The following is a 24878-nucleotide window of genomic DNA, read 5'->3' as shown; positions in this document are numbered from 1 at the left end:
AGGCTACTAATGTATTGTGCAGCTTGAAATAGGAGCTGTCCTAAAACATGTATAATGGGGGTATCTGCCAGAGTTTTAAAATATTCACTCCCTCCAAGAACAATTGTTGCAACCAATGCAGAAAAATTTCCAGCAGGAAGATATTTTCTGAGTCTTAATTTTATGTGACTTGAGCTTGCATTTTTCTAAGGGAAAAAATTCTTGAAAATGGAATACTATGCTGGGAAGCCTTATTCAGCAGATACCACACTTGTGGATTACAGCCGAACAATATGACATGATATCTACTATATGAAAAATATCTGAACCACTGATACATTCTGAATCATCAACTTCAATCCTAAACACTAATCCTACATTAATAGACCATGCCTGGGAGGGAGAATCACGTCATAATCCTTTTATCACTGCTAAACTACTACAGGTAGATGATTTCAACACCCAGAAAAGAATATTCCAACAGTCAATATACAATTGGATAGAATTAAAACACAGTGGGGTAAAAATTATATTTCATTTTGCTTATAAACTGTTTCAAGAGAGGACAAATTCTTGGCTTATGTCTTTATTAGATTTCTGTTGTAAAACTCTCATAGTTTTATGCTGACCTTTCTGTCAGCATTTAAACAATGCCCATTTTTTATGTGGCAACTACAATAACAGCACAGTAATAAATTAATGCTTTGAGAATGATAGAATAATTTGAGGCAATACTTCATGCTATAAGAAGCAGCTTTATCCTTCCTGATAATAATAATAATAATACAATATACTTTTCTCTCCCTCTTTTCCTTTGCGCCCTCCCCAACATTAATACTGTAACACTTTTTTCTATCTATATTGTTAAAAAAAAAAGTAATAAAGTTTGAACCAAACCACTACTGTGTTATTAAAATATATTGACTCTGGGAACAAATCATTTAGGATGTCAGTTATGAGGAAAAAAATAAAGAGTTTAATCAGGGAAAATATAGGGAAATCAATAGGTAATTTAGAGTTTTACTTTGTATTAATACAAAATAGAATGGAGACTAATTGCTTTGGATGACAAGAGTTGTTTTCATTCCCATTTGTATTCAGGTGAAGGCAACATGCACAGTGGAGTCATGTTCCAGTCAAATATAATATAGAATCTCATTTGCAAAATTATCTTTTAAAAGCTAGACTTCAAATATAGAAATGTTGACTGCATCACTTTATTTTAGCGCTCATTGTTACCATAGAAACATTAATAAGGAATGTCACTATTTGTCTGCTATAATCAGTTCCAAAATCTTTAGGGAGTTTGAGTTAATGAAACAAAAAGAGATACAACTTGAAGCCATTATATTGTGTGGATTTCACTTTGTTCCTTGTTTGAGGATAAATTCTACCAAATTCATTTTGGTATCCTGAAGGAGAACAGTGAAAAATAATTAAATTTTGCAAAACAGTAATTGTTGTAAAAACAGATACTCGGAAGATATCCTGAAGATAAAGAACATGCTCATCATGACCTTTAAAAAACATGTTCAGAAGATTCAGGAGGGACCATTATAAACTATTACCACTTATCATGCAGCTGTACAAGAAAATGGCACCTGCCCGCCCTTAGACAATGCCATTCTATGGCATAATATGGCACCGGTATCAGGGCCCGCAGAGCCATTGAATTATAGAGGAGCTAGGGGTAGGAGGCGATTGGGTATCTCTTCTGCCCTCCTACAAGAATACACTGCTGAAGATGGGATAAGTAGGATCCATGATGGTTCTTGGCCCCAAGAGGAGGAGGGGAGGGGACACATGGGGGCATGTGGAGGCCCTGTTTTGTTTATGATTTTGTTTTGTGATTTTTTTAATTTTGAATCTTTATTATGTTTCTGTAAGGGACAAAGATGAAATAAACATTAGACAATAGAACAATCATGGCCTCCGCCCAAAAACCGAAATAAAAAATGGGACAACATTTTTTAGGAAGCACATCACTAAAAAGAACAGAAAAGACAAATAACTGCCATCAGAGAATACATTTATTATAGAAACATGATTAAAATCGACAAGGCTATTATCAGAGAGAACCTTTTCAAGATTTAACAGCAGACTTAAAAAGGTGTTTTTAAAGGTAGGATTTGAAGAAGCTAGAGAGAGAGGCTCAACACTCAGCAGTTCAGGAAAACTATAACAGTATAGCCGGAGACAACATGGTGTTAAGTGTTAGCAATGAAGAAGGGCATGGAGAAGAGCTGCTTGCTTGATGAATGACAAAGTGTGGCGCAGGGGGAGATAAAAGGTAATGAGGAGCCATACTGTGAAGGCATGTGTAGGTAAGTAGAAGTTTGAAGTCTGTGTGGAAGTAGATAGGGAGTCAGTGGCTTGAAGAGTTAAATGCTCATGATAATATTGGAGCAAGATAATTCATATAGATGTCGCGGATTTAGATGGCTCAATGGGAGACGTGTGAGGAACAGATTGCAATAGTCGAAACAGGAGGTGAGAGAATGCAAAAGAGTTTTGGGCACTGTGCTCAAGAAGAAAGAAATCAAGTTTGGTGATGTTATCGAGAAAGACGCCAAAATTCAAACAGTAAAAAGCTGAAAAGCATGCCTCCCTGGGAAACGCATGGGACCTTTTTAAAATATTCAATTCAATTAATTTTAATGTTCGAATTGCTTAATTAATATGGAAGAGATAATGGGAGCAATCATATGTCCATCTAGAACAGCACCAAAAACTATTTTTGTTTAGCTCTATCAACCATACTCAGAAAGAAGTACAGTGTCATGTTTTAGCAATATTATTGCATGTGTGCAGAGACAGGCAGAAAGTTTTGGGCTCAGAGAATTATATAAAGATGACAGTGTTCTCCATGGAGAGAGGAGGAAAGGTCCAAGAAAACAAACCGGTAACCGATCCAAGATGGCTAACAGCAAACAAACAACAAGGTTGTTGTTTCTTTGCTGAGAGGAGGAAGGGGAAAGGGGGAAAGGTTTTGGCCAAATTCATTTAAAATTAGTAGTAGGATACTCAAGGGGGTGGGAAACAGGGCAGAATTCTTGATGAAAGTTCTGGTGTAGAAAGAGATCTGGGAGTCATCTGCATTGAGATGGTACCGAAAGCCATAGATGATCAGAGCACTGAGAGGGTAATATTTGGAAGGATTTACATGCTGAAAACCGGGTTTTACACATGTAATTGCACTTTACGCATGCAAGTGAGCTTTTGAAAATTGCTACAATACATGCCATTGAATTGTCAATAGGTTTTACACACATAAGTGCACTTCAAAAAGGTGGATTTTAAAAGCCCGATGGGCACAGATGATGGGCACTGAAATTAGGGGATGCACAAATCTGTTGGGCTCGCGCTCACCGGGTGGATTTAAGAGCCGCCCGGATACATGCATACAGTAAATACCGCTGCACACACATCTCAGAACTTCTGAAAAAGAGGCAGCCAGTGGGAGTGGTCTGGGCAGGGCATGGACAGTACATGGGCATTTTGGGACTTTAACCGGAAATTTGCGCATAAATGGTCATGTGATTCGACGAGCGCCGCAGCCCCCTGCCACGTAACTTAACTTCTGCTGTGAATGGAGTGTAAGTCTAAAAAAAAATAATGAGCCATTTTGGAGGGGTTTAAAGGGTCTGCAGTAACTGCGGGGTGTACAGGCTATCAAACCAGGAGGGGTAGAGGACCTGTCTGCTAACTGGGTGAACTGGGAACAAACAGGTAAAACTGGCAAATGCGTTAGCATGTGCCCCTTTTAAAATCCCCCCATTTACACAGTAGCTGCGGGATTTGCGTGCACAGGCATGCGTTCAATTAAAATTCAGCTCCCAAGTGCACGCAGCCAGGCTATTTTATAACATGCGTGCCTGTACATGCGTATGTTATAAAATAATCGCGTCACTGGGCGTAGGCCGACATAAGCACAGATATGTATCCCTACGCGCTGGTTTTAAAATTCACCTTTAAGTGTGTGAATTGGCTTTAGAAAATTGCTACAATAGTACGAAACATTTGTACATGTGAGTGCTTTGAAAACTACCTCCAGGCGTGCGGGACCATATGTGCGTGCGTTCATCGGCCTGCACCCAGACACAGCGTGCATGGGTAATATGCACGCATGTTATAAAATAGCTTGAACGTGCACACATGTGCATGCAATTTTAAGTGGATGCACGCCTATGCACAAATGCTGCTTCTACCGCATAAGTGGGGGGATTTTAAAAGACACCTGCGCCAACACCATTACCAGTTTTACCAGTTCATTTCAGTTGCCTCACATAAGGATAGGACTTCCAAACCTCCCCCAGTTTAATAACCTCCCTTCTCCCCTGTTAGCCCCAACCCTTAAAACCCCACTAATGTGTTTATTTTTTTTTTGTTTGTTTGTTTTATGACTTACATGCCATCCCTAGCAGAAGTAAAGTTACGTGGTAGGAGACCCTGACATGCACCCATGCGCAGAAGTATTTACTCGCGAATTTCAAGGGGAAATTCAGGAACGCCCATGCCCCGCCCCTTTTTGAGAAATGTTCATTTGTGCATTGCAGCGGAAGATGCGTGCATACACAAATGGCTTGGAAAATCAGCTCAGTGCACGTTTGCCCAATCTGTGCACTGTCTCTCGATTTTGGCATGCCAGGCTTTTAAAATTCACCTTTTAGGGAATAAGTATAAAGGAAGAAGAGGTAAGGGCCCAGGATAGAGCTCTGAGGCACACTGGTGTCAGGCTATAGACAGCTATGTGCTGGCTAATTAGATATAATCAGTTCTTATCGAAGAGGGACTCTTCTTATGGCATAGTCTGCCAGAAGTATAACTCTGAGGCCAAGTGGCTGGTACACCGATGATACTAAAACCTGCAACAGGGAATACAGCTAGGAAGGTATGGAAAACATGAAGAGGGATATAGGGAAGCTCAGGGAATGGTCTAGAGACTGCAGATAAAATTTAATGCTAAAAAATGCAGAATAATTGTTAGGATTCATGGGTTCGTGGACCCTTGGCCCAAGGTGGAGGTTGATACTACCTGAGGGGTGGAGCCCCACAGGTCCTTACCGTCGGGAGGTGAGGTCAGCTGCAGCAGGGGACATCACTGTAGTTCAGTAGAGTGAGAATGTTTTGTGTCACTGCTACGTGATCATAGGTACCTGCACTGAGATTACTGTGAGGCATCTCGAGGAGTGGGGCGAAGAGATACAGTTCAGAGGAGTCACAGTACTGAGGCAGGACAGGAGCTACAAGTGCCAGAGCAGGAACCTCCAAGACAGAGGAACGCTAGGCAGGCTCCAAGGAGCGGGGAGCTCGAAGACAGGCTCTTCTGGAGGAGTGAAGCAGAGACTGTCCTGAGGGGTGGGACAGCGTGGAAACAGAGTGTCTGGTGTGATGACGTAGGGGCTGCCCCGAGGAGTGGAAAAGCGAAGAGTCAAGTCTCTGATGTAGTGAAGTAGGCTGCCCCGAGGAACGGGAAAGCGAAGAGTAAAGCCACTGGTGTAAAGGCGTTGAGACTGCCCCGAGGAATGGGGAAGTATAGAATCAAGTCTCCGATCAGGTGACATAGAGGCTGCCCTGCGGAGTGGGGAAGCGTAGAGTCCAAGTCTCCAGTGTAGTAAGGTAGAGACTGCCCCGAGGAGCGGGGAAGCATGGAGATGGAATCTCTAATAGGCAGTGCTTGAGGCAACCCCGAGGAGTGGAGAAGCGAACAGGCAGGAACTCTGATGAGGAGAGCAGGAGCTACCCCCGAGGAGCAGGGAAACCTAGAAACCAGGTTTCCCAAAGGAAGTGCAAGCAGGCCCCCAAAGAGCGGGTACCTGAGTCAGAGTCCAGATCAGCAGGTAGAGGTCCAATGCAGGAACCACGGGTCCGGAGAAGTAGGAAGAAGCACCAGTGAGGCAAAGGAACCCATTGCCAAGTCGAATAGCGTAGGCCAAAGGAGGTGCTTATGAATCCCAAGCTTGTGATGTCATCATTTGGGGCGCCCCTGAGGTTCCCGCCATTGTGCCTTTAAAGTAAGACCCAGTGGCACACGCACATGCCTAGGAAGACCCGGAGTCGGTGTGTAGGTCAGTGGCGTCCCAGCTTCCAAGAGGAGTCTTGAAAGCCAGGAGGTATGCGGTGATAATAGCTAGCCACAGCCGTGAGTTCACCTGGAGAGGAAAGCATTTCAATACATGACATGAGTTGGGTCAGCTGTGGCCATCCGCGGCCTTCGGTCATAACAGTAATGCATTTAGGCAACAAAATCCAAAGGAGAGGTACAGTATTGGAGGCAAATTATTCTAAGCACCAAAGAGGGATCAATAAATGATTGTATTTTATGATCTTAAGGTGGCCAAACAGGTGCATAGAGCGAAGGCAATGACCAGATAGAGGCTCCCTCCAACAGTAAATCATAGTCTTGAGTTTCATCACAAGTTTGAAGATTTAAAATGGTCTGTAATTGATGCTGTACAGATAACTGAACACGAGGGTGATTCATCTACTGTCCTTAATTTTAAAGAACATCAATGGAATTTTAAACTTAACACAATTGCACCAGGGGGATTGAATGAAGCCATTGATTAATTTTTCACTCATCTGAAAGATGGGGGCACCCATTGATTTTGGGTTGCCGTTCAGTTATGCAGTATTTAAAACTGAGAAATTCCATGATGGAGGGATTTGTTTGTTGGAGTCAGTCCTAAATCTCATATTGGATCCTTGTTCAAAGCAGTGGCGTAGCCACGGGTGGGCCTGGGTGGGCAGGTGCCCACCCAACTTAGACCCAGGCCCACCCAACTGGCACCGGAACTGCAAGGCTGTCGCGGGATCCCATCCCCACGACAGCGAACAAGAGAACCCACGCCTCGCGCGCCATCACGGCACACACAGGGAAGCGCTGCTGCGGCCGTATGGCCAACCGGTCTTCTTGTTCGGGGGGGAGCGGAAGCGCCGCGCGCAGCTTCCGCTTCCTCCCCCCAATGCAGGAAGATCAGCTGCCTCTCCTGCTGCCACCCGTTCTCCTGCTATCTTCGGGCGTCGGGCCGTACTGCGCGCCGATCTTCCTGCTTGGGGGGGGGAGGGAGGAAGCGGACGTTGTGTGCTGCGCTTCCGCTCCCCCCCCCCACAGGAAGTTTGGCGCGCAGTACGGCCCGACGCCCGAAGATAGCAGGAGTCCGGTGGCAGCAGGAGAGGCAGCTGATCTTCCTGCTTTGGGGGAGAAAGCGGAAGCTGTGCACGTGCTTGAATGTGTATGTGTGGATGAGAATGGGAGTGTGTGTGGGTGAAAACTGGAGCCTGGGTGTGTATGTGGGTGAAAATGGAAGCTTGAATATGTGGGTGAATGGGAGCTCGAATGTGTGTATGTGTGGTTGAGAATGGGAGCCTGGGTTTGTGGGTGGGTGAGAATGGGAGCTTGAATGTGTGGATAAGAATGGGTGCTTGAATGTGTGTATGTGTGGGTGAGAATAGGACCTTAAATGTGTATATGTATGGATGAGAATGGGAGCTTGAATATGTGTGGGTGAGTCTGGGAGCATGGGTTTGTGGGTGAGAATGGGAGTCTGGGTTTATGTGTGTGGGTGAGAATGGGTGCCTGGATGTGCGTCTGTGTGTGCATAAGAATATAAGCCTGGGGAGGGGTGAGAAAGTGAGAACTTGTATGTGTGTCTGCAGAAAATGTGAGCTTGTGGGGGGGGGGGGGGAGAGCATATGAGAGTGACAGCTTGAGTGTGTGAGAGGGAGTCTATGAGAGAAAGCGTGTATGTATGTATGTGTGTGTGTGTGTGGAAGGGAAGAAGACAGTAATAGAAGAAAGACACTGAAAAGGAATTAGGAAATGAGCTATAAGGGAAAAAATGGGAAAAAGAGACCAGGACCAACTGATTAGAAAAATACAAAGATCAGACAACAAAGGTAAAAATATATATCTATATTTTGAGATGTTAGCAATTTAAATATAATCAACACAACCGCTCTCTCAAAATTTATGGACAGGTAGGAGCCGTGTATAAAATCGTAATAATAAGAAGGCTAAAGTACCAAAAATCACCGTGAATTATGTTTGTATCATTAAGTAAACCTCACACTTAGGCGTAGATGTGAATGCTATGCTGCATAATTTGGCATTATTTATCAGTAAAAAAACAACTAGTAGACCTGCATGCCTACAGCCCACCCATGTTAACCTTGTGCCCACCCAAAAAATCAATTCTGGCTACGCCACTGGTTCAAAGTGTAAGTTCTGGATTTTATCAATTTCACTTTATATTATCATGAGCTCAATATCTTTTGTGTTAATCTTTCTAGCATGTTTTTCATGAACTGAGGAATTTTCACTGCCCCTGAAGAAGAAACATCCAGTGCGGCCATCCAGTGCTCCTACCATGTGACAAGGGCCGGCCAATGGCGCGGATACCCTGTCACATGGTAAGGGCAAAGGGCCATCGGCGCCATTTTTATTAGTGGCAGCCGACGGCCCGAGAGCGGGAGATTGCTCCCGGCGCCCCCACTGGACCACCAGGTAATTTTAAAATGTTTTGTGGGGGGGTCGGGAGGGTGGGGGAGGCTAAGGGGGTCAGTTTTAAAGGGTCGGGGTGGGTTTTTTTTATCGGGCCATCGGCGCCATTTTTATTAGTGGCAGCCGACGGCCCGAGAGCGGGCGATTGGTCCCGGGGCTTCCACTGGACCACCAGGTGATTTTAAAACGTTTTGGGGGGGTTTGGGAGGGTAGGGGAAGGTAAGGGATTAGTTTTAAAGGGTCGGGGTGGGTTTAGGGGTTGTTTTGGTGTGCCGGTTTTCCCGCCCCACCCCCTCCAAATAACTCCCGTTAGTGGACACAAACACGATTAATGATTTTTCACGATAAATCAGGGGAATTTCTATTGTATCTCACTCTTTAATGATTTTTGACGATTTAAAAAATATCGGACGATATTTTAAATCGTCAAAAAACGATTCACATCCCTAGCAAATAGTAAAAAAAGAATTTTTAACCAAATGTCAATGTATAAATATTTACAATAGATATCCAGCGAAGTGATACCAACATGTTGTAAACGGCTTTTCTTGCTGACCTGCCGGTAGTGCGTTTCCTCACTGGAGGGGCCGCAATTGCGCCATTTTTTAAGGGAAACACAGCCAATGCAAAAATGCCACGTAGGTAGCTATTGACGTCACTAGTTGCTATCAATAGTCCAGACCTTTAAATAATGGAATACCATTCCACTGACATATTGAGGCCATTAGGATGTACAGAATTGAGATTAAAAATCCATTGTTGCTCCCTAAGTTTAAGGAGATGCTGTGGATCCCCCACCCCCCCGTCTCTGATAGATGAATATGATCTATCACTCGCCATTTTAGATCCACAAAGCTATGTTTTTCCACCAGACAATGTGCAACAATAGGTGCTTGGATTTTCTCAGTCAAAAGACAGCTGCGGTGTTCAATCAGCCTAGTGCATATAGAGCGCTTTGTGCGGCCAACATAAATCTTCTTACAGGGACAAACAATAATGTAAATCACAGATGAGGTGAGACAGTTAGAATGAAAATGTGCCACACGGGTCTTCCCTGTATTGTCTGTCCATGTAGGACTGACTAAAGTCTGAGGACAAAGAGAACATTTGTTGCAAGGCCAATGTCCAGACGGCAGATCAGATTGAATATTGTTATCCTGTGGTAGAAATGAATGTATCAGTACATCTTTTAAATTTTTACGTCGGCTATATGAGATCAAGGGAGTGGTGGTGAAAATAGGATGAATCTTCAAAATGTGCAAATTGTTACGGATGATGGATGCAATATTTGACAATTTTGTGGAAAATCTCAACGTACAAACCAAAGGAAATTCCTCCTTATTATTTTGATTGTCCAACAGGAGCCACTGTCGCTGTGCGTTAGATGCTTGCTTCAATGCTTTTTTAATAATACGGGATGGGTAATCCCGTTGTAAAAGATGAGTTGCCAATTCTTGGGCTTGGGTGAAAAAATCTTGTTTCTCTGAACATAGTCGACGAAGACGTAAAAATTGTCCAATCGGTAAATTCTTTTTTAGGCTGAACGAATGAAAACTGGAAAAGTGCAGTAACGTATTCTTATCCGTTGGTTTCTTATAAAGTGAAGTAACAAAATGATCATCCTGGTGGGTAATGAGGATATCCCAAAAAATTGATATGTATGTGATGATATTGCATTGAAAAAAACAAATTTGTATCCAGGGTATTAAGCTAATCAAGAAAAGAGTGTAAATCATTGATGTTACTATGTCAGAGGAAAAAAATATCGTCAATGTATCGAGTCCAATGTGACACATATTGAAAGTTGGATGAAGGATATAAAAGAGAGTCCTCAAAATGGGCCGTAAACAGATTTGCCAAGCTCGGGGCCATGGTGGCACCCATGGCTGTACCATGGATCTGCTTGTAAAATTGTCCATTAAACAAAAAATAATTCTCATACAAGGCCAAATCTGCTAGAGTCAACAAAAAACATGTGGGAACATGATGGGGGCATGGTCTCCTGTCCAAATTTTGTTCCAAAACTGAAAAGGGATTTTTCTTGTGGGATGCTGGTGTATAGGGCACGGATATCCAAGGTCACCATGATATAATCAGTAGAAATTTGTATGGAAGATAAAATGTTGAGCATAGCTTTAGTGTCCCTAACATACGAAGGCATCAGAAGAATAAGTGGTTGAAGGAATTTATCAACAAAAACTGAGAGGGGTTCTAAAAGGGATCCAATAGTACTGACAATGGGTCTGCAGGGTGGGTCTGTTATATTTTTATGGATCTTCAGAAGTATGTATAGAGTTGGAGTTCTATAAGCTGAATTAATCAAAAAGGTCTTCTCCTTGTTCGTTAAAAAACCTTCAATGAAGGTGTCTTCTACAATTTCTTCAATTTTATGAAAAAGGGAAGGACCCGGATCATCAGAGAGTCTTGAATAATTGTTGTTATCAGACACATGCAAAGTAACCTTTTCAATGTACATGCTTTTATCCATAAGAACAACCCTTCCTCCTTTATCAGCCTGTTTAATCACCAATGATGACATGGTCTTCAATTCATTTAAGGCAAGATGTTGATGTTTAGACAAATTGAAACGGGGTTGTTCTGGGATAGCCTCAATAGCCCCTAAATCAAATAGAACCAAATCAATAAAGGTCTTAATATGAGGGTCAATCGGACCAGGAGGTAACCATGTAGATTTGGGGAATACAACAGAAGCATCCGACATCAGTGGTTGATTAGAAAAAAACAGTTGAATCTGAAGTTTCCTGAAAAACCTATATAGGTCTCGTCTGGTCTGGAAAGCATCGTAAAGATAAAAGGGAACAAAAGATAATCCTTTTTCCAAGACGCTAGTCTGAGCTGGAGTAAGCTGTGAAGATGACAAATTTATGACGGTGGAATCGTGCGCTTTGCGAGCGAGTCTGTGGGAGACCTCCCATGTCCGACCATGTGTTGGTACAGTTCCGAAAAAAACGGCAATTGTATCTTCGATTAGAGGATCTGTAATTATTGAATCTAGAATCAGAAGAAAGGGTATATGACACAGGCGGTAGGTCTTCGTCTGATCCAGAACCAGAAGATGATTCCTCAGAGCCAGCAAATGCCACTCTCCTAGGTTAGATGGTGCCTGCTGCATAATCTTTCTCATCACGCTTGTACTTTGAGATCTTGGATTGGCGGACTTCTGCACGAAATTTATCGATAGTTTGATTTAATTCATGGAGTTTTTTATCATACTCCTCAAGATTTTCAGAAGTCTGCAAAGACTTCTGAAAATGAGGTTAAAAATTTGGTTAAAAATTATTTTGTTACTATTTGCAGCAGTTGGCCAAGGTGTTAAGGTTATTGATGTTTGGGTGGATCCTTGATGCAGGCAGCGACTCAGGGAACATGGGCCCTCGAGGAGCGAGTACCGGTTTCCTGATAGCACCTGAAAGAAGCAGAAGAGGCCCCCAAGGAGCGGGTACCCTGGTAGTAACCCTGAAGGGTGTAAGAGTTCCAGATAGCGCTGGAGTGGAAGAGCAGATTCGGTATGGAGAGCGAATCCCAACTTTAGAGATACCATTGCTAACTCGATGAGCTAGCAAATACTGTAGGCTTAAATATCCGGGCAGCATGATGTCATATCAGGGGGACGCCCCTGAGGTTCACGCCAACATGGAAATAAAGATGAGGGTGTCGTGTGTGCATGCGCCCTAAGGTACCTTGGAGGAGCATGGTGGTAGGCAGCGCCAAAGCTGGTCCGGGGACGCCGGAGAGGATGGCAAACAGATGCTGTGACAGCCAGTAGTCCGAGGTGAGCGGGAGGAGCCGCAAGTAGTTAGAGGTAGGTGGGGCGAAGCCATCGAAGACCGAAAGTCACAACAGTACCCCCCTTCAAAGGGCAGACTCCAACTCTTGTACCAGGTCTTGGTTTTTGAGGATGCATCTGGTTAAACTGAAGAAGCATCTCTTTATCCAGGATATTAGCCATCAGCTCCCAAGAATTTTCTTCGGGGCCGTAACCTTCCCAAGACAGAAGGTATTCCCATGTTTTGCCACGTCTCCTTACATCAAGAATAGCTTCAACCTTATATTCAAAGTCATCTTCTGTGTTCATAGAAGTTGGTTCAGGAAACTTGGATGAGAACTCACTGAGAATGAGTGGTTTCAGAAGTGAAACGTGGAATGCGTTGTGGATTTTCAATCCAGGCGGTACCTTTAGACTGTATGTAATGTTGCCAAGACATCGGAGGATTGGAAATGGTCCAACATAGCGAGGAGCAAATCAAGTGGAGGGTAACTTTAGTCTCAGATGCTTATTTGATAGTCAGACTTTGTCACCAGGTTGAAACACAGGCGCTTTAGAATGGTGAGCGTCATAGGATTTCTTTGCTTGATCACCTGCTTTAATTAGCATATCTTTAGTCTGAGTCCATAATTGATGGATATCATCAGCAGTGGATTGAGCTGCTGGGGATGACACTGAGAGCTTCAGTGGAAGTGGCGGTGAAGGTAAACGTCCATATAACACTTCAAATGGTGTTGATCCAGTGGATGTTGCTGGATGTGAATTAATGGCCAATCCAATCCATGGTAACAGCTCGGCCCAGTTATTCTGATGGCAACTCTCATAGGCCCAAATGAACTGTTTTAGGGTCCTATTCATCTTTTCAGTAAAGCCATTAAATTGTGGATGATAGGCAGATGTGTAATCTAGAGAGATGTCAAATAGCTTGTACAAAGCCTTCTAGAATTTTGCCGTGAATTGAGATCCTTTATTTATTTATTTATTTATTTATTTATAAACTTTTCTATACTGATATTTGTAGCGACAGCATATCGGTTTATATCATAACAGCAGGTTATGTGCTTCAGTAGGCCATGCAGGTGAAAGATGTGTGCGATGAAGAGCTTCACAAGCTCCAAGGCTGAGGGTAAGCCAGGCAGCGCCACAAAATGAGCCATCTTGCTGAAACAGTCAACCATCACCCAGATAGTATTCATTCCTCCAGAAAGAGGTATAACAACTACAAAGTCAGTAGCGATGTGAGTCCATGGCTGTTCCGGAACTGGCAGCAGTTGTAGCAATCCCCAAGGCTGATCAGAAGTAGGTTTATGTTTGGAACAGTTGGAGCATGATGCTACATAGGAGTATGTATCTTCCTTAATAGTAGGCCACCAATAGTACTTCTGTAATTTCAGCAGGGTACAGCGTTGACCAGTATGACCAGCCAATTTGGAATCATGAGCCCAGTATAGAAGTTTCTTTCTGAGGTTCTTAGGCACAATTGTTTTACCGGCAGGCACAGAATGGGTAACTGCCAAGATGGCTTTCTTCGGGTCGATGATTTGCTGAGGTTATTCAGGGACATCCTCAGAGAGGAAAGAGCATGACAGGGCATCAGTTCTGGTATTCTTGTCTCCAGGGCAATATTTGAGCACGAAGTCAAGTGATTAAAAAACAAGGACCATCTGGCTTGTCTGTGGTTCAGACATTGCGCATGACGGAGGTACTCTAGATTCTTGTGGTCCAAGAATATGGTAATTTGATGTTGGGTGTCTTCAAGCAAGGCCGCCATTCCTCGAATGCCAGTTTAATAGCCAGGAGCTCTTTATCTCCGATCCCATAGTTCTTCTCTGCAGGAGAAAAGTGTCACGAGAAAAAGGAGCAGGGATGTAAAGCTTTAGAATATCCTATTTGGCTTAACATGGACCCTACTCCAACATTTGATGCATCAACCTCCACGATGAAGGGTCTGTTGGGGTCCGGGTGACGCAGACATGGCTCAATGGAAAAGGCAGTCTTTAATTTCTCGAATGCGGAAATGGCCTCTGCAGACCATTTAGAAGCATTGGCCCCTTTCCATGTCATTGCAGTTAAGGGCACTGTCAAAGAAGAGTAGTTCTTTATATAGCTTCTATAGTAATTTGTGAACCCCAAAAATAATCTCAGGGCCTTCAGACTGGTAGGTTGAGACCAATTCTTGATACTCTCTAATTTTTGGGGATCCATCCGGAAGCCTTGTTTCGAGATGATATAGCCAAGAAAAGGCACAGACTCTTTGTGGAATTCACACTTTGACAATTTGGCGTAGGGGCGATGTTTTCAAAGTCTCAGTAATATTTGTTTGACATCTGTTAGATGAGTAGACATATCCTGTGAAAATATCAAGATGTCATCTAGGTAAACAACAACACTTTTGTACAGAAGGTCCCACAGAATGTCGTTCATCATGCTCTGAAACACAGCGAGAGCATTGCACAGGTCAAAGGGCATTACCATATATTTGAAATGGCCATCTCAAGTGTTGAAAGCTGTTTCCACTCATCACCATCATGGATGTGAATCAAGTTATAGGCTCCCTTTAGATCAAGTTTTGAGAATATCTTGGCTCCTTGAAGTCGATCAAACAGCTCTGAGATCAGAGGTAAGGGGTATTGGTCTTTAATCGTGATCTTGTTCAGACCTCGATAATCGATACAAGGACTCAGAGTGCCATCCTTCTTCCCAACAAAGAAGAAGCCTGTGCCCGCAGGAGACTTAGATGGTCTAATGAAACCTTTCTGCAGGATTTCCTCAATGTACTTGGACATGGCCTTGTTCTCTACCACTGACAGTGGGTAGACACGTCCCTTAGGAGGTTCAGCATTAGGTTTCAATCATATTGCGCAGTCATAAGATCTATGTGGCGGAAGGATGTCAGCAGCTTCTTTGGAGAAAATATCAAGGAATGATGCGTACTGAGGTGGCAGCCCTGGCATCACTGGAGTTGTAGGCATGCGGAGAATAGGAGAGACCTCCTTTAAGCATTTGCCATGACATTCTGGGCCCCAACGGGAAAGTTCTAACGTTGCCCAGTTGAATTGTGGCATGTGCAGTTGCAACCAGATAACCCCAGGACGATAGGGTGCATGGCTTTATCTAACACAAAGAAGGAAATTGACTCTGTATGGAGGGCTCCTGTGCGGAGGGATGCCGGTTCAGTACAACAGGTAACATCACCTGGTAACGGTTCTCCATGTATAGACGATAAGAGTAGTGGAGTCTTCAAAGTGGTGAGGGGAATCCTCATATGTTCCACTAATCATTGTAGAATAAAATTACCTCCTGCCAGGGCAAGGGTCTGGAATTCCAAAGGTCTGCAGATCAGAGAGACAGGAAGAGAGAGCAGAGGAGAGAGTATAGTAAGGCCTAAGAAAAGTCCTCCTGCAGGACTTAGGCCGGTCCATTTCCCGGACATATGGGGCATGTTTGGACTGCATGACCAACTTGTCCACAGTACATGCACAAACCATTCCTCTTCCGAAGTCTTCTCTCTTTGGATGTCAGGTGACTGCGACCAAGTTGCATCAGTTCTTCATCACTGGCAACAGGCATTACAGGAACCATTTTGAGTGCAGGCTTAGCACAAACCTCTTTCTGAACAGGTCCTTTACCAGGCTTGAGTTCTTGCTCCTTATCATGAAGCCGGTGATCAATTTTAGTAGCTAAGGCCACTAGCTCATCCAGCGAGTCAGGTATCTCACGAACATCCAGCTTGTCCTTCAAGCGGGAATCCAAACCTCTGAAGAAGAGAGTTTTCAGTCATCTAGGGTCCCAAAGTAACTCAGTTGCAAGAGCCTTGAACTCTATAGCAAAATCAGCCAGTGGTCGGTTGCCTTGCTTCAGGTCCACCAAAGCAGAACCAGCAAAAACGGATTTGAACAAGTCTAGAAATCCTTCAATATCTTGGAGTATAGGGTATTTGCGTTCCCACAGCAAGGAAGCCCAAGACAAGGCCCTTCCATCAAGATAAGATAGAATGTAAGTAGTCTTGGAGTAGGCTGTAGGGAAATGAGAAGGTTGTAATGCAAAATTCATACAACACTGGTTTAAGAAGCCTCTAGTTCTCTGAATCTCCCCAGAGAAATGTATTGGAGCAGCAAGAGGCACAGTAGTCTTTACAGTTACTTCAGGTAACTGACCTTCATTACTGGAAGTAGAGCCTTGATTCTTCTGTGCATGCAGCTGATGAAATGCAGTAGTGAGTTTTTCCAATGCGTCTTGTTGTTCAGCAATGCCCAGGGCCAGATCTGGAATGGCCTGCAAGGCATTGAGCTGAGCCGGATCCATGGAGTTAGTAATCTGTTATGGTTATTGATGTTTCAGTAGATACTTGGACACTGTGGCAGCTGACCACGCTCATGGGGAGCAGTCCCGTGAGGTACCACAGTGTCAGGCTAGACTCTGGACACACAAACACAGATTTTAATCTTTTATTAAACAGTCTTGGAACCACCAGAGGTGGCAGTGTAACCGTCTTAATTTAGTCAGGAAGGAGGTCCAGACAACTGATCCGTAAAGATAGACTTTTATTGCCAGCAAGATGCAGCTAAGACAAAGGCTTAGAACAAACTGCATGCCCCTCCCCGTGGGAAGTAGACTTTTATACATTCTTTCAAGTAGGTGTAGCTTATAATCAGACCATTGCATACGTCATTAAACAGACATAATATGATGGACATTCTATAGCAGCAATGGCAATGCGTTTCAATGCTGGCGCTGTTAATCAGAGATTTTCAGTTTTTCTCATTTAACGATTGTTCATAGGAATTTGAGCTCCTACATTAGAGGTGAATAGTAGATGTTGAGCCCGGCTGGGCAGGTCTCCCACAGAACGCTGGAACAGCGAATACTCTACTAGGCTATGCTGTAGTGGAAAGAGACTGAGAGTTATGAGTACACGATAAGAAGCATTCACAGTCCCAGGTATAATTAGGAGAAGCTCTGAGACAGGAGAGCAGAGAGACTCCGTTGTAATGCACTCATGTAGCAGTAACAGAGATTCCACTAGACGAGAGGTCTGGCACCGGAACAGAGGGCAGGCCTTCGAGGAGCGAGTACCTGGTTCCAGTGAAGCAGTACTGTGGAATAGATGGTAGTTGTACTCACAGATGGAAACTCTTAGTGAAGTCTTCCAAGTAGAAGGGTTTGAAGATGCAGGCAGTGACTCAGGGAACATGGCCCTTTGAGGAGTGAGTACAAGTTTCCTGATAGCACCTGAAAGAAGCAGACGAGGCCCCCGAGGAGCGGGTACCCTAATAGTAACCCCGAAGGGTGTAAGAGTTTCATATAGGGCTAGAGTGGCAGAGCAGCTTCGGTACGGAGAGCAAATCCCATCCATAGAGATACCGTTGCTAACTCGATGAGCTAGCAAATACTGTAGGCTTAAATATCCGGGAAGCGTGACATCATATCAGGGGGACACCCCTGAGGTTCACGCCAATGTGGAAATAAAGCTGAGGGCGGTGTGCGCGTGTGTGCCCTAAGGTACCTTGGAGGAGCATAGCGGGAGGCAGCACCAAAGCCGGTCTGGGGACGCCAGAGAGGACGGCAAACAGACACCACAGCAGCCAGTAGTCCAAGGTGAGAGGGAGGAGCCGCAAGTAGAGAGAGGTAGGCGGGGCAAAGCCGTCGAAGACCGACGATCGCAACACAAGGTCCCTTTGTGCGCAACAGATTGCCAAAGCCTCGAGCGCTACAATAAATAAGGCAACTCACTGAAAAATGGGGAAGGGGAGAGGATTGTGTTGGCATGCAAGGAAATGGGCTGAAACGATCTCTCATTCAATTTGCTCCCACTTAGCAGCTCCAGTATTGAGAGGGGCTGTGGTCAGAGCTTGAACTGAGAGAGACTAGAAGTGAACACCAAACCCTTTGTTCACAAAATTAAAAAAAGAAACAAAATATTTCCCTACTATATCCTGCAGGAGACAGCAGTTTGCTTTGGGTGGTTTCCAAATTGAGGGCGTGAAGCACTGCATGTAGCTGTGGCTCTGCTGCTGGGGAGATATGACAGCTGAGCTGTGCCGGAGTGTCGATGTGGGCTCTGCAGGCATGGGACTGGCTCCGGCCTGGAATCTGGGAGTGCCAGGAGACGTGCTGCAGGGGCTGAAGAGGCAGGAGCAGTTAAAAAAAAAAAAGATGTGCCTGGGTTCATGGGAGGGCCGAGCAGGAAATTCGATCCAAGCTTGTGAAGGAGAGGGAATCACAAACTGAGAGGTGAACTGAGCTTGCTAGTTAAGGGAAGTTTAACATGTTAAGCAGGGATAAGCGGTGGGGAGCAGTGCAGGGATAAGTGAATCAAGCCTGTAGAGCATGGGCGCCAGCTATAAAGGGATGAGGAGCAAGCTACAGGGGAGTGGAGGAATGGTAATAGGAACTAGGAGGGGAACAGAGAAGGACAGGTCAAGAGAAACTGGAGAGCAGAGCAAGGTAAGGGGATATAGGGAGCGAAGCAGGTAGAGCGATATTAAAACCCCCTGTCCTCAAATATAAAAGTGAAGTGGGAGTAAGGAGAGGGGGGGGGGGGGAAATAGATTAGGAGAATGTGTAAGGAAAGGGGGATTGAGAAAGAGTAGTGGGGAGAAGTGAGGGGAAGGTGGGGAAGAGACCATGGTGAGGATAGGCTACAGAGAATCAGGGAGGAGACTGAAGGGGATGAGCTGGGCTTGGGGAGATGAATGACTGCTGGGACTCCAGTGCTTCCTTTGCTTTCCTTTTGGCCACATGAGTGTTCCTCACGTCTGCATTACCTGCTCCTTTCTGGACATTTAAAAAGCAGGAATGTGTTTTGTTTTTTTCTTTCTTACTGGAGACACTGCAATTTGTGTTGAGCACAGCACCCTCAATCATTTTCAAAGGTTGCCTACTCGGTCTCTGTAATGGAATGAGGATTTTCTTCCAGGTCACTAGCAGAGAAGTGGCGATAGAGAACTTCAAAATCAAACTTTGCTCTGGAGGAAGAGAGCAGGGAAAGGATAATGAGTCATGCAGGCACTCCCTGCTTCTCCGAGTGAGCCAGAGTGAAGAAAGGTTTCTGCATTGCTGCTGCCAAGCCAGATAAGGCAAAGATTACTTTACAGGGAAGAAGGGATAGGAGCTAGGATCACCAACTTCCACAGATCACAACTGGACATTTGAGGACCAAGGGCAGTGTTTATTCCTTCCCCCTCTTTTGCATCAATTTGTATAAATTTCAAATCATGCAACTTGGAGCCCATATGGTATTAATCCTATTGTAATATGTATTGGGTGTGGGATTGGCCCTCAGAAATTCATGAGTAAACTGACTTGCAATTATAATATAATAAACTCCCATATCTAAAATGGACTAACTACCAGCACTCAAACAGTAACAACACTACCTATGAAAAAGCAACACTGCACATATTAAACCAGGCAGCAATATATTTCCTATACGGAAAACAGACCAAGGCAGACTGCTTTCCTGGTATAGGGGTATAAAAGCTATCTAGAAAGTAAATAAATTAAACTATATACTAGCAGAATAAATACTTCATCTTGATCACACATGCAGAACCTTCACCAAATAAAAAGAGACCAAGAAGTATGCATAGAAATTGTGGTGATAAAAACCGATCTGGAAGCCAAAACAAGCTGGACTCTGTATGCAGTGCAACAATGGAAAAATGGAAACATCCATTCCTCATAAAACATCAAACCATAAAATCAAGAAAAATAAAACATCAATTACAATAGTAAAATCTTACTAATAAAAAGAATATTTCAAAACAGCTGACAAAGAGAACATCCGATAAATAAAATCTCATTTCTGAAAAATTCATAAACACCATTAACATACTTCAAAATGGGAGACATATCAATTAACACCTAATAATTAAAACTAATAATTATTAAAAACAATCCCCCACTCCCCATACCTGGGCACTTTTTTCCCAGTCATCCTGAGAATGAAATCCACTTTGAAGTGGCTGAAAGGGGGAATATAAAATCAAATCAAATAAAATATTGTGCATTAGTCGGGGTGGAGGGTGTACATAGACTTCCTCCACTCTCTCTCATATACATGCAGATACATGACCATTCTCACATACATCCTCCCTCAAGGCCGGATTAAGGGGCAGGAATGCTCACACACACTGATCCTCACACACTCTTTCATTCACATGCATGCTGACACACATGCTCAGAGTCTTTCACATGCTCTCTCAAGCACATGAATGCTGACACACACACTTTCATGCTGATGACTTGCTCCAGATGGAGAGGGTGAAGGATAGATTGTTTCTAAAGGAGTCGTTTCTAATGTGCACATGAATGAGTTGCATGGGAGAAAGAAAGATGGGAGGAATAATTTGTTCAAGGGTGTGTGTGTGTGTATTCATTCAGATTGAGGGGTGGGGGGTGGGGGATACTGGAATAACTGGAGTGGTATAATGTTTCCCTTAGGCAAGAGGAGGGGTAAAGTAAATGCTGGGAGGGAGGTGTAAGGGAGGGGAGCAGATGGATGCTGGGAAGAGAAGGGTGGACAAAGGGGAACCAGGTCCTTTGGAATGACAGACAACTATCCAGGGTGTACTGGGTCAGGTCTGAGGGAGGGAGGGTACCAATGTGTCTGTAAGGGCTCTTGGCACCAGGACTCTTGAACTATTATATCTCCACAGGCTCTGGTCCAGTTATAACATCCAAGACCATGCCCCAGTCCTACCCTCAAATGCCAGCCAAACCCTCCAGACTTCTCGAGGCACATCCCAAAAATCTGAAATGGGGAGATTCTTGAGAAGCAAGAGGAGCATGGGATGCAGCAGTTCTAGGGTTGCCAACTGACCCCAGGTTGACCAAACAAGATGATCCAATCCTAGTTTTGTCCCATTGAATGTAAGAATTTGTAATTATGATTGTGTCATTGATTTCCCTAAGAAGTGCAAATCTATTCATGCAATGGGGAAAAACCAAGACTAAATCAGCCTGTTGGCAACACTAAATATGCAGACCAGAATCAGAACTTGTAGAAATATTATCCCCTCCTCCAAAAAAAAAAAAAATAATAATAATAGCAGCCAGCAGGGCAACTTATTACGCACTAGGAAGAGGATGGAGCTGGAGAAGATGATGGCAGCAGGTTGAGGTAAGGGAAGGAGGTTCAGAACAGTGTTGCAGGCTGTAGCATACAGAGGAGTGGCAGGCAGTGCAGTGACAAACACTGCAGGAAACCCAGGGATGGTCTCATTCTGTGTAGGCCGGGAGGACTCTGGCAGCAGCATATGTACCTTACAGTCCAGACAGGCAATGACGAAATTCTGCAGTTCCTGCCATATCTCTCCATCATCATCAGCAGTGGTCAGAGACTTGTCACTGGCTGGCTGCATCAACTTCTCTGCCCATCGCAGTTGCACAAATTGGCACTTGGTGCAAGCGGCAGCTGCCCTGCCTGAGCTGGAGCAAGGGAAGAGCCAGGAGTGAGGACAAAACTTGGAGGGAGAGGGAAAATACAGGAACTGGCACAGAGCAGCAATTACAGCAGCAACTGCAGTAGCAGCGTAGTTGGCATGAGAAGAACCTGGGGAGGGCATGCTTCTTTATTTTCAACTCTGTGGTTGCGGTGCCAAGCCATATTTAAGCCGTTGTAACCGGACACTGTACAGCAAACTTTAAAACCGGGCTATTTGGTTCAACACTGGTCAGTTGGACACCCTAATGAGAACCCAGGTTTAGGAAATACCTTTCCTTGGTAAAGTGCCTTGCATAAATCCTGGCTAGGCTCATTTTCCTTGGTAGGAAGAAGCTTTGCTAGACTCATATTTTGTTACGTGTTTGTCATATGTTTCAAATCTTAGTGCTTTCCCTAGGTTTAAGAGCCATCTGTTTCCACTTGAATAAAAAGTTAAATGCTCAATCTGGATAGTAGTCTGTAAGTAGGGAACTTCATTTTCAGTTTTTATTTTATTTCTCCCTGGAATTTATCAGTGTTTATTGAAAAAAAAAAATTTACATGGGAAAATGATGTAATTTTTTCCTCTGATTTGTCCTGCTTTTTTCTTGTTGTAATAGACACTGATAACTTCCTAGGTGAAATAAAATAAAAACTGAAAACTAAGGCCCCCTATCTGTAAGCCTCACAACCCAAAGGGCCTGATTTTAAAAAGCAGAAAACATGTTTTGTTTCTTAAGGCTCAGAGTCTGATGGACTGAATGTTCTTGAGTTTTGTTTCTTACACACTCAGCTATGACTCCTGAGCTCATCAATCCTTTGGCTCCATCACGTGCTCTACTATGAGATGGGCACTGCAAGAGGAACATTTTGCATCTGAGCTTTTATTGCCCGGGAATCCAGGAATATCCTACAAGCCTTACGAATCTTTTTTTGGCTTCTTACCCTACTTTGCACTGGCATCATGCTCTGTGGGCTTCTTTCACCCAATTCCAGATGTTAACAACAACAGAAAATTAACTTCGTATGTCAAAGAAGGAATCATGAGACTTCTGCATATTTTTAATAAGGCTCTGCTGAGTGTCCACCCCAAAAATCCCTCATTTTATGCTCATTGAAAGTTTATTTGCTGGAAAATAAGCCCCTGATGAAACACTTTTCAAACTCTGGATTTTCTGTAAGATTTTTGCCCAAACCTCTAAAGAGCTGCTTAGCACAGACTCCTTTCCAGTCTCTAAATTGACCCCACAGTTACAGTTTCAGCATGGCCTTTGGGCTCATTGAACATTCATTTTTCGTGCAGGGAGCTCATGATAGTAAGTAAAAAGTCATGGAGTAACTTTTTATTGGTAAAACTGAACAGCCTTTTACAGGTATTGACAAAGAACTTCACAGTCAAAGCAACCATCTTAAGTGTCAAACTTCAGCCATGTCTGAAGAGGATTTAGAAAGGAATGTTGAAAGCATTATCTGTGATAACCTTTGACTGTGCTATCTTCAGCTGTCACACCTACCCCAAACAATTGATTTCTCTGTGATTGATTTAAGTAAAAGTGTCTCTATGAGCAAATGATGTTCACACAATTAAATAAAAACAAAGACTTACAAATATTCAAGTGTGTTATAATCCTTATATGTATTTTGCTCTTTTCACTGAATAAAAAGACTTTGCTACTTTGAGGTCATTGAAAACAGAACTAAACATAACAATCTAACTATAACTCTGTATTTATCAGTGTTGATTGACAAAACTGCCAATTCAATTCTACTTTTTGACAGCAATTCTTTCTTATATGACAAAAAGATAATATTTTTGTTTGAAAAGAATGGGGTAAAACACAATGAATGAGTCCATATTTGTTTTATTTGTGGACATCTGAAACAAATGGTGGGGCCCCTCAAATGGAACAAAAATATTCATCTTATTAATTTGTTTTCCATTCAAATGTTGGGTGGCCCGGCTGCACTAGGGCCACTGCCAGGCCTGCTCACCTCTCTTCTTCCTCTGGGGGTCCTGGCCCCTCCTCGCCAGCTGCTGCTGAGAGTCACCTGCGCCCTAGACGCCCAGCATCCACGTCTCCGGCTCCTTCCGGCTCTCAGGCCTCACAGCGTGGCTCGCGTCAGGGCTCCGCGGCCTCGGCCTCTTCGTCCCTGCCCATAGGCATGTGTGCATGTGCACGAAGCCGACCTTTAAAGGCGCTATGGTGGTAAACTACTCTGCGGCGCCCGGCAATGACGTCACCTGAGCCCTGCATAAAAGGCAGGACTCAGCCGCTCACTCTTCGCCTTGGCAAACGGGTCGTCACCTTGAGTGGAGCTAGTTACCGCCCTTGTTCCTCTGCCTGTTCCTTCGTTCCTTCGTTTCTGTGTCTTGTTTCACGTTCCGCTACCCAGGTAGTACCTCCTTGGACTGATTCCCGGAAGTGACCTCTGCTTGCCTCTGACCACGCTTGGACTGATACCTGGAATTGACCCTTAATTTGGCTGACCACCCTCGGACGGATACCCTGGCTTTGACCCTTGCGCTCCTTTCAGACACTATCTTTGCTCCTCCTGCGACCACCAGGTCCACCTGCCTTGAAGCTACCTGCGGCCTTTCTCAAGCTAGACCACTAGGCGCTGCCTACCCTGCCTGGAGGACCTTCAGTTCCTGTCTCGTACCCATGGTCTCCGGTACTCTCTGTTCCAGTCTAGCTTGTTTGTTCACTGCCAGCCGCGCACCCCTACTCTTGGTGGGCACACCTCTCTGCTACCTCTCCGGGAGACCCCCAGAGGCCCACCTAAGCCCAGGCAGCGGAGCCCCCGGGCCGCTATTGGTGAAGCTCCAGCTTGCCTCTGTCTCCTCATGTGCTCTGCCTCTTGGCGGCAAGTGCCCTCTGGGATCCCTCAGAGGGCTGTACCAATCCTGTGCCAGGCCAAGGGTCCACTTCCAGCACAACAGGTTGCCAAGGCCATGGACTCGGCAGAGTCCTCCGCCCTGCAGGCTATTGCGGGCCTGGCTACACATGTCCGGGAGCAGCAGCAATACCTCGAGGCATTGGCTGCCTTGATCGAAGATCTATGATCAAAACTCACAGAGTCTGCTATGGCCAACCCTAGGAATCTTGCTAATACTGCTTCCTCTGGTTCATCTCCCTCCCCTCACAGGTACTGCTGGCCCTCCCAGCTCCACCCCAATTTAA

The sequence above is a fragment of the Rhinatrema bivittatum genome, chromosome 2 (assembly GCF_901001135.1).
Source record: "Rhinatrema bivittatum chromosome 2, aRhiBiv1.1, whole genome shotgun sequence".
NCBI lineage: Eukaryota > Metazoa > Chordata > Amphibia > Gymnophiona > Rhinatrematidae > Rhinatrema > Rhinatrema bivittatum.
The sequence above is the reverse complement of the archived record's forward strand: the minus strand, read 5'-3'. Positions refer to the sequence as shown.